The sequence below is a fragment of the Ambystoma mexicanum genome, chromosome 3p, assembly GCF_040938575.1.
Source record: "Ambystoma mexicanum isolate Mex_15411 chromosome 3p, UKY_AmexF1_1, whole genome shotgun sequence".
In the NCBI taxonomy this organism is placed as follows: Eukaryota; Metazoa; Chordata; class Amphibia; order Caudata; family Ambystomatidae; genus Ambystoma; species Ambystoma mexicanum.
This window is the reverse complement of record NC_090925.1, coordinates 834,989,602-835,004,043: the sequence shown is the minus strand read 5'-3', so window position 1 is coordinate 835,004,043 and position 14,442 is coordinate 834,989,602. Positions and strand designations below refer to the sequence as shown.

Here is a 14,442-nt window from a genome sequence, read left to right as displayed (position 1 = left end):
CGGCCCAAACTGATTATTGTCTACTGCCACCTCTCCCCAGAATGTGCTGATCTGATGTTAGCTGTGAATGCGTTAACATAATTTAGAGTATGTTGTGCCAGTGGTATGAAATGCAATTCAAGTCAGAAGTACAAGAGGCGATGGGGTGACAAGATTCCACCAGCTATGCCCAAACTTGTACCACAACTCAGCTCAGAGGTGTTTTAGTTGTAGAGGTTAAACAAGCAAAAGTACATAGTGTACTTCCTTCAACTTTTTTTCAATACCGTGGGCCGAGGGCAGGCTCTACACTTCATATATGTGTGGATCACCAGCAGAAGCTTCCGAACAATAACAAAGCATGTCATCCCAGGGAAGAAGACCAGAAGTCCCTACTCAAACATGTGCCTTAGGAGAGCCCAGGGAACCTTGTCTGTCCTTGCACTGGCATCCAGGGAACAATACCTACTAAAGGTATGAGGGGTATTCCAAGTAGCTGCCTTGAAATATTATCTGGGGGACATTCACGATGTCACTGAAAAGCAACCAAGGCTGCCTTACCCAGAACTAGGTGGGGATGAAGTCCACTGGGAGGGAACACTTTTCTGACCCTCTGTAAAGTATCCTTGTGACAACCAGACCAGAAAATCACAATCCTCTAGGGGATAAGGCTCGGTACACCCTTTTGTGAGAAGAACAAGAGCTTTATTTTGTATACGAAAGGAAAAGGCACGACAGGGTTTTTATTATAAGTCTACTGTCACATGTTCAATATACAGTATTCATCCCCCACCCTCATTGGGTACTGCCTATTTACATACTAATAATCACAAATAGACCCAGAGTTCATTGGTCGTATCTGCTCTGACTCCAACATCTTCGCACGTGGGTGACAGGCTCTTCACCCTGGGCCGCTGTAAAACTATTGGTTACATTTCTGGGAGCACTGCCCTGCCCTGAGACCACATCACATGAGCTCAGTGGTTAACTTCGAGGTCAGTCTGGTCCTTGTGAATAAAGCATCCATTTTCTCATCCCAGACACACAGGCGCCCCCGTCATGCCTTCCCGCCATAATCTTACCATAGTTGGCATCATCCTTTGCTCTCCCGGGTACAAATGACAGACCTCGTTGTCTTCTGCTCCCCCCTTATCAGCTCCTCCTCCCGGGGGGGCAGACCTGGGTTTCCTGCAGACCTCACTAATCAGTCTAAATAGTTAAGGATTTAGGAGTTTTGCTCATGGGCATCTGTAGTAATGTAGCTGGTAGGCTGTGATGTAACCAGTGCTGTGATGTTAGCCTATGTGGAATGTGGGAACTCTGAGTGTTCTTAGAGTGACGGTTGGGAGACCAGAGTGAGAGTGGCTACTTGGGTGTGGGGCAATCCCGGTGTTCCTCCTGTGTATCCTGTCTTGTGAACCCTACCATCCCTGTGTTTGTACTCTGGAAGATAATACTGGCTTGGACAACAAACCTTGTTGAACTTACCTGCTTCTCCTGCGACCCACGTTATTACACTGGCGACGAGAATGGGATGTAGGTGTTCCCACATGATGTCATCTAGTGCTGCTGTGGGGGTGCAGCAAGTTGAGGACGCCGCCCCCGCCGTTCTGCCCCACACCCACGAGTTTCCCCGCTGCAACCTGGTGTGGCTGCGAGGGAGGACTGAAGAAACAGAGTGATTGGGTACCTTCTCAGATTATCCAACTCTAGCTGGGTGCCATGTTTTAACTGCGGCCAAGTTGTACTGTGGTGTCCGCGTCCAGGACTTTGGTGGTCTGTTTCCAACTGAGGCACCTTTGTTTCCGGTGGCAAGCTGCAGGTTGCAGTTTGTGTCCCGGCAGGGCTGGCGGTCCCGGAGGATGATGGCCGAGTTGTGTGGGCGCCGCTGTCCAGGTCCTGAAGGTGGGTGCCAAGGAGACCACCAGAAGTCAGCTGGACGACAACGATGGGTGCCCGGACCACGTTCCGTCTCCGACAAGCGGATTAGGTGTGTGGGTGTTAGCGGTGAGGCAGAGGGTGCTGCCGAAGAGTCCCCGGCGGAACTGAAATTGTCGGAGGAGGCATGCCCAGTTTTGGAGTCGGAGCATCATCCGGAGAGCATGTGACAAACATCCGGGTCACAAGGGTTTCCAGAGCTTGTCCGGCCCCCAGCGTGCGGAGTAAGCATGGGGCTGTAGCCGGTGAGGCAAGTGGTGCTCTCACTATGTCCCTGGATGTTCCTGCGCATCGAGTGATGACGTCAGGTCAGAGCAGCGTACCTGAGTCTGGTCGCGTGTGTGGCCGTTGGTGCGTTTTCGAGAGGTGCTCAGTCCACGCCAGTGTAGTCACATGGAGCATGGCAGGATATTACGCAAAGACCCACGGAAGACCGTTTGAAGAGGAAAGCGACGAGTGGAACGTCCTGAGTTTTGGCAAGGATCATGATGTTTCAGCACAAGAGGAGGTGCTGAGCTGGAGACTGCCAGAGTTTCATGCGCATAAAGTGGGAAGTGAGGAGATGCTTTTGGAGTCCGAGCAGAACTCGCATGCGGCAGAAAAGTTTGCATTTCTGCATGATGTTCTGGGAAGTTTTCATGAGCCAGGAGGCCGTGACCCAGGGTAGAGACTCTTTTGTTTAGGTGAGTTGTCATGGGCCTGTTCCATTTTGTTTGTGTTAATGTTGTGGCCTGTTGTTAGGGGTATAGGTCCGTTTGGGTTCCCTGGGTTAGTGTGGGTGATGTTGTTAAAGGCTGTTGTTTTTTTTTCTGTCACGTGTTCCATTGTGGCCTCCGTGGGTGTGGGTGCCCTGGGTTATTTTTGCAATGTATTGCCCTCTCAACTGTTATGTGGGTAGGGGGCGGGTGCATATGTTTTGCATTATTGGGAGTAATCATCATTTATGTTGTCATGTTTTCTGAACTGGAGGACGTTGGCATTTTTGGATTTCCATTTTGGGCACATGTTTACAGGACTTGGCGCACCAACACCGGATATGGTGTTTACGTGTTATGAAGATGTTCTTTGCTATTTTATTGGCGGACCAACACCGGATATGGTGTTTACGTGTTATGAAGATGTTCTCCGCCATTTTATCGGCAGACCAACACCGGATGAGGTGTTTACGTGTTATGAAGATGTTCTCTGCCATTTTATTAGACATTGACATTTCCACCATGCATCACCAAAGTGGATTGTTCTTACATCGAGTGATGTCTAGCGAGTTGTGTGCGCGAAAGAATGCAACTATGTGTGGTGGATCTGGAGAGTGCGGAGAGTGGATAGTGTGTATTTCTTCATGTTAACTTGGCCTTGGCGTTAGCAGGCCAGTGTGGGCACGGGGGTGTCCGTAGTCTTCACCAATAAGTGCGGTTGCTGTAGGGTGTAAGATTAATGAATTAATGCATATGCCGGGTGGGTCTGTATTGACTTAGACAGCTGTGTTAGTTTTCTGTGTGTTGCCAGTGCAGATGCCGGGCGGGTCTCTAGTGACTAGGCAAGGGAACTGTGGAGTCTTGTACAGCTGTGCGGTTTGTACGTGCTTGCTAGTACAGGTGCCGGGTTGGGTCTGTTGTTACTAGGGCTGTGGTGCAGTCTTGTGCCTTTAGTACAAGGGCATGTATTGTTGTTGTAGATTGAACATTAATCTGGTTGCCTTTGGTTGGCATTGTCTAAAGCAAGGACGGGTTGTTATGTTCACCAAGCTATTGATGTTGGTTTCTCCTGAGTGTGCATAGTGCAAGGTACACAATTGGTACAGGAGTTGGAAGCTCTTGTTGGATCTGAGCCTCTGTGTTATGGTTCATAGTGGTTAGGGAATGGTATTACCACTGTGTTAAATTAGTTCAATACCTGTATGTTTGGATGATGGGTGTTGTTAATGTTTGTTTGTTTGTTTGTTTGTTTGTTTGTTTATTTGATATAGCGCAAAACCAAACCCGAAGATAGAAGGGCGCAGATATTACAAGAATACTTGAGATGTGTGTTGGGGTGCAATTTGCCAAGTTTAGGTGAGCTTGTTAGGTGAAGTTCTTACCATTTGGTAGTGGTAGAGGCTAAGGTGGTGGTAGGAAGCAGTGAGTTTCATCTATTTAAGGGTTTCTCTGCAGGTGTCAGGCAATTGTTGTAGCTCTTGGTAGAGTGGGGTAGTGCTCAGTGGTGGCAGTGCTGAGGTTCTGGGGGGAGCCCAGAGCATAAGGAGTTAGCGCGTTGTTGGTCAGGGATGTTAGTGAATAGGTTTTGTCTCTGGACAATTGGTAGTTATAAGCGTGGCAGGCGTATGTTCTGAGGGGCAGCTCAGAACTGGTGGAAGTGCTGTTTGTTATTTTTAGTCCTCGAGGGTTCTGCCGAGATGTTTTAGGCCGTGGTTGTTCAAGTTAGAGTGCTTTATTTTCGGGTGACCTGGTTGGTAATTTGTACGGGTCCGGCTGGCCTGTAAAGGTCCTTATGTGTCTTGGTGCTGAGCTTCTGGTCATGGACGGCCGCTGTGCATTAGGAGTTAGGTACTTGTAGTATTCCGTCCTTAGGGAAGTATGGGTTAGTGCTGGTCAGTTATCCATCCACTTTTGCTGTGTTCTGTCTTCCTTTAGATTTGTTTTGCAGTGGTGTTTCCCTGGTATGTGATGAGGTCCCTCTACTCTTGTGATTTCTCGAGGGAGGGAGAAGTGTAGTAATGTAGCTGGTAGGCTGTGATGTAACCAGTGCTGTGATGTTAGCCTATGTGGAATGTGGGGACTCTGAGTGTTCTTAGAGTGATGGTTGGGAGACCAGAGTGAGTGGCTACTTGGGTGTGGGGCAATCCCGGTGTTCCTCCAGTGTATCCTGTCTTGTGAACCCTACCATCCCTGTGTTTGTACTCTGGAAGATAATACTGGCTTGGACAATAAACCTTGTTGAACTTACCTGCTTCTCCTGCGACCCACGGTATTACAGCATCTGGTAGTTCAAATCAGATGACCATTCTGCTGGGGTCGCTAGTGTCCCAAATATCTACTTGTATTCTGGCAGCTCAAGACCTCTGCTCTCGCTCCCATGTGCTTGCCTTTCACAACCGGCCGGAGCCCTTACTCGTGGTGGGCTACTCACATTCCTTTCTAATTTCGTAAGCTCTACCAAGATATATCAATGTGTGTGTTTGTGTTCGCTCCTCGCCAGGGCTAGGGGAAAGAATTCAACCGCGAGGCCTCGTTGTTTCATGTGCCCAACACAGCCTGCAAGGGTTCATGCTTACCTCTGAATATGGTGTCAAAGATCCAATGTACATGTACGCTGTGCGCATGCAATATGTCCACCTTGCATTCAAAGAAGCTTGTTAGTTATTTGTCTTACACAGCCCTAAAATAAAGATGCCTTGTAACATTCACCTATACCCGCAAGTCTCCCCCTCTCCCCTGGACCCGCTTATGTGTATTTCCTGCGTATTATTACACTTTCCGCAGTCAGAATCGTTTAGGAGAGGGGCTGGGATCTAAATGTGCATCCCAACATTTATAGCATTAAAAAATGCAAGAGGCAGTCCATCTCTAGATGCAGGAGCCTTGGAAGTCCTGAGGCCTGGAAACGACGGCTGTTTGTCATGAAAGGTTTCCCTGAGGAGCGAAAGTCTCTGGTGCGCGGTGTCCAAAACTTCAAAGCCCAGCTCACAACACAATTTTTAAGAGAGCTCTGTGCTTCTGAATCCAGGTTGCAAAGGAAAACAGGAAGGACATTTCTTGATTCATGTGAACGTCAGAGACCACATTCACAGAAATGCGGTGTACTGCGTGCTACCTTGTCTCTGGCGAAAATCAAGTAAGGACCATTACAATGGAGTGCCTAAAGCTCGCTGATTTGTCTAGCTAAAGTAATCACCACCGAAAAAGTTGCCTTCCATGTTACGGCCATGGGTTTGAAAGGCTTATTTGTTAAAACTGAGAAGAATACATTTAGTTCCCTGAATGAGTGAGGCATGCTCACTGGTGGAAAATGTGAAGCGGGCAATTAAACTGCCCCAATGGTAGTGCTAGAGAGGGAGAATGCTGCCAACCCTTTGTTAAGATAAGCCCCCACTGCTGAACGATACTGTCTATGTAGGATCTATCTGATTACTGCGGAAATAAAATACTGCAGACTTAAATGTTGATTTGATGTTTTCTTTTTGCGCATTTCAACAGAATTGTATGCAGGAGGAGACCCCCCCCCTGCATTCCCTTCTCATATTCCCCTCATATTATGTATTACTGTAACCCACCTCCCCCACATTTAAGTGTATTGAAATGCACAGTAAAAAAATTGGATTTTCGTCTGTGGTATTTTCAGCTGCGCATTAATGGGGTGATACCTCTACATTAAATCAGTTTTATGCCTGAATGGGCCAGTGTTGAGATCAATGACAGTACGTCTTTAAGGGGTCCTTAAGAGGGTACATTTGCCTCTGCACCAGTGGCAAAACCTGTTTTAATTGCTGGTATACTGAGACCTACTAGATTCTCCTCAGACAAGTGTAGGTCACCAAAAATGAGATCCTCCAGGAGCAGGAGTTCAAGGCTAGTGACTGAAGGGAGAGGTGACAAAAGCCCCCCGCATTGGCAGCGCTATACCTGTGAAATCTGAGAATTCTAAGTGCTCAGAAATCCATGGCCTTTTTTTCGGCCAACAAGGAGGCACTAGAATTAGGTGGCACCCCAATGAATGTCTGAACTTGTGAAGTTCGTTCACCACCAGTGGAATCCGACGAAAGCCATGGAGCCTTTCCATTTGACGGATGGACCCACTCATTTATGCACTAACTCCAATGTGACTTACGGGAAGGGAAGAACACTGTCCCGGATGGTCACCCAAAGCAGCCAGCCATCTAAGTAGGGGTAAATATGTAAGCCCTGCTAGCTCAGAAAAGCTGCTATCTTGGACATCTTCTCAGTGAAGACTCTGGGAGCTGAGCAGAGGTGGAAAGGGAGGATTCGGAACAGGGATTGCTGGTCCATCATGGTGAACTACTAGAACACGCAATGCTGGTCCCCGATCAGAATGCTCGTGTACACATTCTGGAGATCTAGGGCACACATTGAATGCCCCTCGTGCAATGCTGACAATACCTGGGCTGCATAGCCATCTTAAACTTCTCTCTAGGTAATGATTTGCTGAAAACAGAAAGGCCTGAAATTGTTTTGCAACTCCCTGTGTGCGTCTTCAGAACCATAAAGAAGGAAGAGTAGAAGCTTTGCCCTATGGAAGCGGGAGGAGCAATCTCAATTGCTTTCAAGGCTGGAGCTTGGAAACCTCCTGACCCAGGTTTGATGCAAGATATTGGGAGATTGACAGGGAGAGGGCAGGGGGAGGAATTATGTATCCAAAACGCACTACTCATTCGATCCAATGTGGTTCATAACCTGTGGCCAGAAGAAGGAGAAGATTGTGTCCTCAAAAGGGAAAGCATGATACTGGATCCACAGGCTGCACATTCTCATCTTATCAGCTGATAAAGGTGTTGATTCAAAATAGGATGTTGCTAATCTCTGGCATTTCCTAGGAGGAGATCTAGAGGAGGAGTCTTGGCTGTCACTCCACTGGGTTCTAGCTGGAAAGCCCTGAAAAGCCAGGAAGGATGGTATGGTAAGTGTTCTGACCTGAGAAGGAAGAGGGCTTTTGAAAGGGCTTGCAGTGGCCAACAAAGATGTGGCTGTCAGAGTTAGCCTTCTCTTTGGACAATTCCTCTTCTCTGGTGGGGTGAATAACATCCAACATAATGGCAGTTACCTTTGTCTCATGCCTCCTGAATCAAGTTAGTTCTTTAAAGCCAGGCCCCCCTGGGCACATCCAAACCAAGGCACACGCCCACAGTGGATGTATCCACATGCCCAGCTGCCAGGAATACTATATAACAAGCTACTAGACAGGCCAAGTACAGATCTCTCTTTTTTGCTGGGAGGTCGTGAGCTAACTCTGCAATCTCCTTCCAAAATCTGCATGCAGCCATGATTACACATGCATGTGCCTCTCTGAGGGTAAGGGCACTGTTTCATTAAACCTTCTTTTCGCATGCAACCAGGGCTTTACCTTTTTTGCCTGAAGGAGTGAAGGATGGCTGGACCACTAAGAAAAAAAGGGAAGAGGCTGAAGGGTGTCTCCTCTGAGCAAGGGCCTCCAAGACCAATTGAGGATGTGCAGATGTTTTGAAAGCCAAGCACAGTTTCTCCAAACCTGATGCCCTGAATTGCACATCCAGCTTCTTACTAACAAGAGCCACAAAATGGCGAGCCTCCTAAATTGTCTGGTCCACATGCAACACTTTACTTTTACTTTACCTATTACCTGGTTTTACTGTGTTATACTTAAATATATTTTTAGTGCTTTGAATATCAGCATTCTCTTGTGCCTCCTCTGGCCCCTCATAGCTCATTTGCGCTGTGCTTTTGTTACATGCATTTATTATATGTGCTTAAGAGTGCGGTTTGAATCAGAGGCATCACTGCTCTCTGCACGCACTTGCATCCGAGACGACAATCCCCAGAAGGATTTGTAGTCCGGAAGCATTTATCTTAAAAAACTTGGCGCAAACGCGACAGCGCGGATGGGCTTAGCCAGTATTCATCACTATATAAGGACACTCTGAGAGCATCCCTTCATAGATTGATTGCAGGAACTCTTGTTTGTTTTTACGTGGTTTTACTGTGTTATACTTAAATATATTTTTAGTGCTTTGAATATCAGCATTCTCTTGTGCCTCCTCTGGCCCTCCTATGGCCCCTCATAGCTCACTTGCGCTGTGCTTTTGTTACGTGCATTTAATATATTTGCTTAAGAGTGCGGTTTGAATCAGAAGCATCACTGCTCTCTGCATGCACTTGCATCCGAGACTACAATCCCCAGAAGGATTTGTAGTCCAGAAGCGTTTATCTTAAGAAACTCGGCACGAATTCACCGGCGCGGACGGGCTTAGCCAGTCTGTGTCAGTCCGTGTCATGACACAGGACCAGGTTTAAGCCTCGCCGCGGGCTTGGAATTCGGAATCCGAACTAGCGCATTTGCGCATTTCTTCCAGACGGCTATCATAGGCATAATTGAGGTCCTGGCTGCGATCGAACTAGAAAGAAACAAGTCTTTCGCTCGTGAGGGAAGCACAGATAAACGATTACTGATGAACCACGGTAACAATATAGCTGTTCCCCTTAGTGCGTGTAGTATCTCGCAAGTGGACCTCCTCACGCTGCTAGTCAGCTACCCTCATTCATACAAGGATACACCGACAGAGGAGCTGGGGTGCAACACTTCTTTACTTCATAACGGTCATCCTCGAAATGACTTTCTGGCGGTAGCTCCGCCCCTTCCTACACGTGGGTCGCAGCCCACTGATTAAAGGTAATAAACATAGGACTCGTCCTCGGAACACATAAACACTGGCGACACCACACCCTCCCCTTACTAAACATTTAGTCGTGCATTCAGTTCATTTCTTCAATGAGGCGATGTGGTTTTTTTCTTGTTCTCTGTGGTTGACAGTCCACTTTCGCCGATAGGTCTGTTCGTGTTTCTGGCGCTGTGTCGCCCTCGGAGGCTTCGCTGTCTCCTTCATAGGGAGCGTCCCATTGCGATGACGTGTCATTCATGTTTGTGTTGCTTGAACCTGTGGTATCAGGCATCCTTCTGAAGTGAGATGAGTTTCTTGTTATGATCCTGCGGTCTCCTTCTGCGGTGATGAGTGATCCATTTTTCTTGACGATGATGAGTGGTTATTCATTAAATGGAGCTTCGTTTTTGCGCTGTTGAGGTTGTCGGACCACTACCAGGTCCCCTGGTGCTAGGTCACTTCTCTTGGTTCTGCGAGTTGCATCGGCAGCTCTCTTCATGTTCTCTTTCGTGAGCATGTCTTTCTCTCTCATTTCAGTGTCGTTCTCATACTGATCTTCCTCTGCGGCCACATGTGGCAGCCACGTTCTGATGGTTCGCCCAAACATCACCTCGGATGGTGACTTCCCAGTGGTGCTGTGTGGGGTGTTTCTGTAGTCTCGCATGAGTTGGTATAGTAGCTTCTCGACAGGTTCTCCGGTGAGGTGCGCGATTTGTGTTGTGCGTTTGATGTTACTCATGAAGCGTTCTACTGTTCCGTTTGCCTGTGGCCATAAGGGTGTCACCTTTCTGTGGCAAAAACCCATATATTCGGCGAATCTTTGGAAATCTTGTCCAGTGAATGGAGGTCCATTGTCAGACTTGACTATCTTGGGTATTCCGTAGGTTGCAAACATCCGATCAAGGGCTGGGATGGTGTGATGTGCCGAGGTGGATGGAACTATTTGCAAGTCGGGGTATCTTGAATATTCGTCCACAGCTACCAGTATGTATTCACCCCCTTCCATGGGCCCAAAATGGTCGATGGCTATTTCCTCCCATGTACCTTCAGGCAGCGCTGTCATGCTTAGGGGTTCAGGTGATGAATGTGGCTTCACGAGTGCACACGTTGGGCAGTTCTGCAGTAGTTCTTCTACTGAGGTGTCTAGATGGGGGAACCATAATCTCTGTCTTAGCATCCTTTTTGTGGATACAATGCCCCTGTGCCCTTCGTGTGCTAGTTCTAGCACTTTCTGTTGCAAGCTTCGCTGGATTACGAGCTTGGTTCCTTTTAACAGTAGTCCTTCCTCCGACTTCGCAAGTTCTTCTTTTATGGCTAGGAGGCACGTGACGTCTTGACTCGTGTCACCATTCATTGTTTCACGGATCTGCTTTGCATGCTTCCACCGCCCTGTTTCTAGGCATCTTAGCATTACTTGAATTTCTTGGTCAGTATTCGATTCGCGTGCTATCTGCTCCATGTCAAGCCCTTGTGGTGTGCTGCTGCGGATGACGTACCTTATGTATTGATCAGCTATGGACGGTTCTGGTCCGCACTTTTCTCTTGGATGACGGGAGAGAAAATCCGCAGGGTTCTGTTCTTTCCCCGGCCTTTGTGTGATGGTAAACTGATAGTCCCGTAACCGCAGGGCCCACCTGGCTATTCTTGGTGGCATCTTCGCCTGGGGGTTGCCATAGATGAATATGAGTGCCTGGTGGTCTGTTACTACTACAAAAGGCTTTCCATACAGGAAGAGGTGAAAGTGCTCGCAGGCCCAGACGACCGCTAGTGCTTACTTCTCTGACTGAGAGTAGGCTTGCTCAGTTTTGGAGAGGCTTCGACTGGCGTAGGATACTATGTGCTTCCCACTTCCTTCTCTGTCATCCAGTTGCGTGAGAATGGCAACTAGGCCGACGGGACTGGCATCAACGATGAGTTCCGTGGTTTTCTTTGGGTCAAAGTATGCCATGTTTCGGGCGTCGGAGATGCGGTCCTTGATTATTTGGAAGGCCTCTTGGCTTTTGGGTGACCAGACAAACTCAGTGTTTAGCTTGGTGAGGGCTCTGAGTGGTTCGCTGGTGGACGCGAAGTCTCGTATGTACCTCGTGCAATAGCTTGCAAGTCCTAGGAAGGATCTGAGGTCTGAGGTGGTGGTGGGTGGCTCAGCTTCTCGGAGTACGCTAACTTTCTCCGGATCTGGCGTCATGCCCTTTTCTGAGAATATGTGCCCAAAGAATCGGAGTGTCCTTTTGCGAAATTCGCACTTCTCCTTGTTTAAAGTGAGCTGGGCTTCTTCTAAGGCCATGCAGACTCTCATTAGTGTGTCATCGTGTTGCTCTTGAGTCTGGCCGAAGACAAAGATGTCGTCGCTATATTTCAAGCAGTTGGGTACGTGTTTGATGACATTGTGTATTTCTGCTTGGAATATTTCTGCCGCGGAGTATACCCCAAAACTGAGCCGTCTGTAACGGAATAAACCTAGGTGGGTGGCAAAAGTCGTTATGTTGCGGGAGCTCTTGCAGAGTTCCAGCTGGTGATAGCCTTTGTTTAGGTCCAATTTGGAGAATACTGTCGCTCCATTTAATAGATGCACCATGTCCGTTATTCGTGGGGCTTGATGTCGTTCTCTCAGGATGGCTTTGTTTGGTCTCCTCATGTCTACACATATCCGGATGTCGGGGCAGTCTCTTTTGGGCACCGGTACTATGGGTGAGACCCATGGTGTGGGGCCTTCTGCTGGCTCAATGATATCTGCCTCGAGCAATTTGGTCAGTTCATTCTCGACTTGCTTTTGAATGTTTATGGGGATGCCCCTGTAGTGTTGTGCCACTGGTGGGACGCTGGCGTTGATATGGAGTTCGATCTGTCTGTTTTTCAGTTTTCCAAGGCCTTTGAATAATGATGGGCAAACTTGGTTAATGCTTGCTGTCAGGTCTAAGTATTTATGCACCATGAGGCGGTATAGTATGTGAATGAGTCCCATCTCTATGGCTGCTTGATAACTTAGTATGCACCCGCTCTCGGTTGCAGCCTCTAGCACATGCATGGGGATGCTTTTCTCGTGTTCCTTGTATCGGCATGATGCCGTGAAGAATCCCTTGCTTGCCAGGGGTGTTTTTGAGCTGTATGGATAGATGAGAGCTCTTGCTGGCTGTAGGCGAGGGGCGTTTGGTATGCTTTCGTAAACTTCCTCACTGATTACGTTCACGGTTGCCCCCGTATCTATCAAAAATTCAGCAGCAGTTTGATTGATTTGTATTCGTAGTATTGGGCTGTGTTCCTTTGCCGTGTTGTTTCCAAGGGCGTATAAGTACCCCTTTTTCCGTGGTGCTTCTTGGTGTTTCTCCGGTTGGCGTGCTCTCTCTTCCGATGAGGCACTTGACACGCTGTCCGATTGCGACTGTTCTATGAGGCACCATATATATCTCCTGGGTCTTCTTCTTGTCCTGGATGGGGTGGTTTTGTTCTCCCTCCAGTTTTTTTTTCTTGTCTCCTTTCTGGTTGTTCGTCGTAGTGTCTGTGACGTCCTTGTTTGTGGGGTTGGTGAGCTGTCCGGTGGTGCCGCGTGGGTGGGTTTTGCTCCAGTTCTGTTGTGGGTTTCCCGCTTTTTCCTGCCCCTCTCATCTTGCTGCAGAATATCAAACACACAGCCTTGTAGTGGTTGTCACCGCCGCATGCGGAGCATGTTTGGCCCATGGCGGGGCACGTTCCTTCATGGGGGTTCTCGTGTCCACACCGGTAGCAGAACGGATCGCTGTTGGCTCTCGCTGTTCCTTCTAACTTGTTGAGGCTTTCATGCTTACCGTGCGTGATTTTTATTTCCTCCAGGCCCTCTACTTGCGCTGCGAGGGCAGCATCTGATCATGCCAGCCGTAGGATTTCTTCTAGGTTTCTCGCCTGTTGAAGTAGTCGTTTCTGAAAATCAGCGCTTTCGCACCCCACTATGATCTGCGACCTGAGGGCCTCCTCGTTTGAGTAGTTGTTGAAAGCACAGTGCTTCATTTTTGCTCTTAACCTCATGACGAATGCGTCTATGGTTTCTCCTCTGTTTTGCTTGGTGGTGTGGAATACATGCCATTCATAGTCCACATTTGTGTGGGGCGTGAAGTATTCCGTGAGCGTTGTCTTTAGTTTGGCGTAGGAGTCTATGGTGTTTTCAGGTATTTCGTCAAGGATGTCTCACACGTTAGATCCTACGGCATGGATTGAGAGGTTCATTTTTTGTTCGTCCTCTATTGGTCTGGCCGCTTTTAGGCATACTTCGAAGTCTCTCAACCACCTTTTCCATCTTGATCCGAGGGTGCCGGTGTCAGTGAGGTCAAAATTTTCTGGCAATTGGGCTAAAAGGCTGTCTGTCATCTTTCTGGGTTCTGGTCTGGCTGGAGTCACTGGGATTGTCAGTGTCTCCCCTTCCGATCCACTCATGGGCTGATCTTCCGACGCTGTGCTAGCTGTGCGGCTTGCGAGGCCTGCTGTCCTGTGTGCAGCCGTTTTGGGGATGTCGGGGGGGAGGGGCTCTGTGCCACTTGTTGACGGGCCTGTGGGGCCTAGTTTTCTTATCCTTGTGGAGCCAACTCGGGAGGCCGTGTCCCTGCCGCTCTTCACGGTATTGTTTTTCGCCGTAGCCGTTGGCGGGAGGGTCAGTACTCCTTAGCCGCCCGGAGATGTGAACAGGGAGCCGCTGCTCCACCTGCAGGTGATTGGATCCGCCTACCGGCATCCTTGCCGTTGGCGGGAAGGTTTTCCCTTCCTCCCCCTCCCTGACGGATGATGCGCGTGAAGCCGCTAAAGCTGCTCTACCCGCGTGGGATGTGCGCGTTGGATCCTTGGTTGAGCTTGCGCTGGGGCTCGTTTCGACAGCAGGGAGCCTTCTCGCTTCAACCCGCTGCCTCCGGGAACCCTCGACCGGATGATGTCCTGCGGCTCCAGTGGTGCCTCACTGCTCACCACGAGCGCATTGGACCCGAGGTGGCGGGCACGGTGGAATATACGTGTCCGCTTTGTCGCCAATGTAGTATCTCGCAAGTGGATCTCCTCACTCTGCTAGTCAGCTACCCTCATTCATACAAGGATACACCGACACAGGAGCTGGAGTGCAACACTTCTTTACTTCATAACCGTCAGCCTCGAACTGACTTTCTGGCGGCAGCTCCGCCCCTTCCTACACGTGGGTCGCAGCC

The 14,442-nt window shown here is 48.9% G+C and overlaps 1 protein-coding gene across 1 annotated transcript in view; it reads left to right on the top strand.

Moving 5' to 3' along the window:
* Positions 1–14,442, top strand: part of LOC138580961 (syntaxin-1B-like) — a 476,327-nt gene that overhangs the window by 143,657 nt on the left and 318,228 nt on the right. The window lies entirely within an intron of this gene.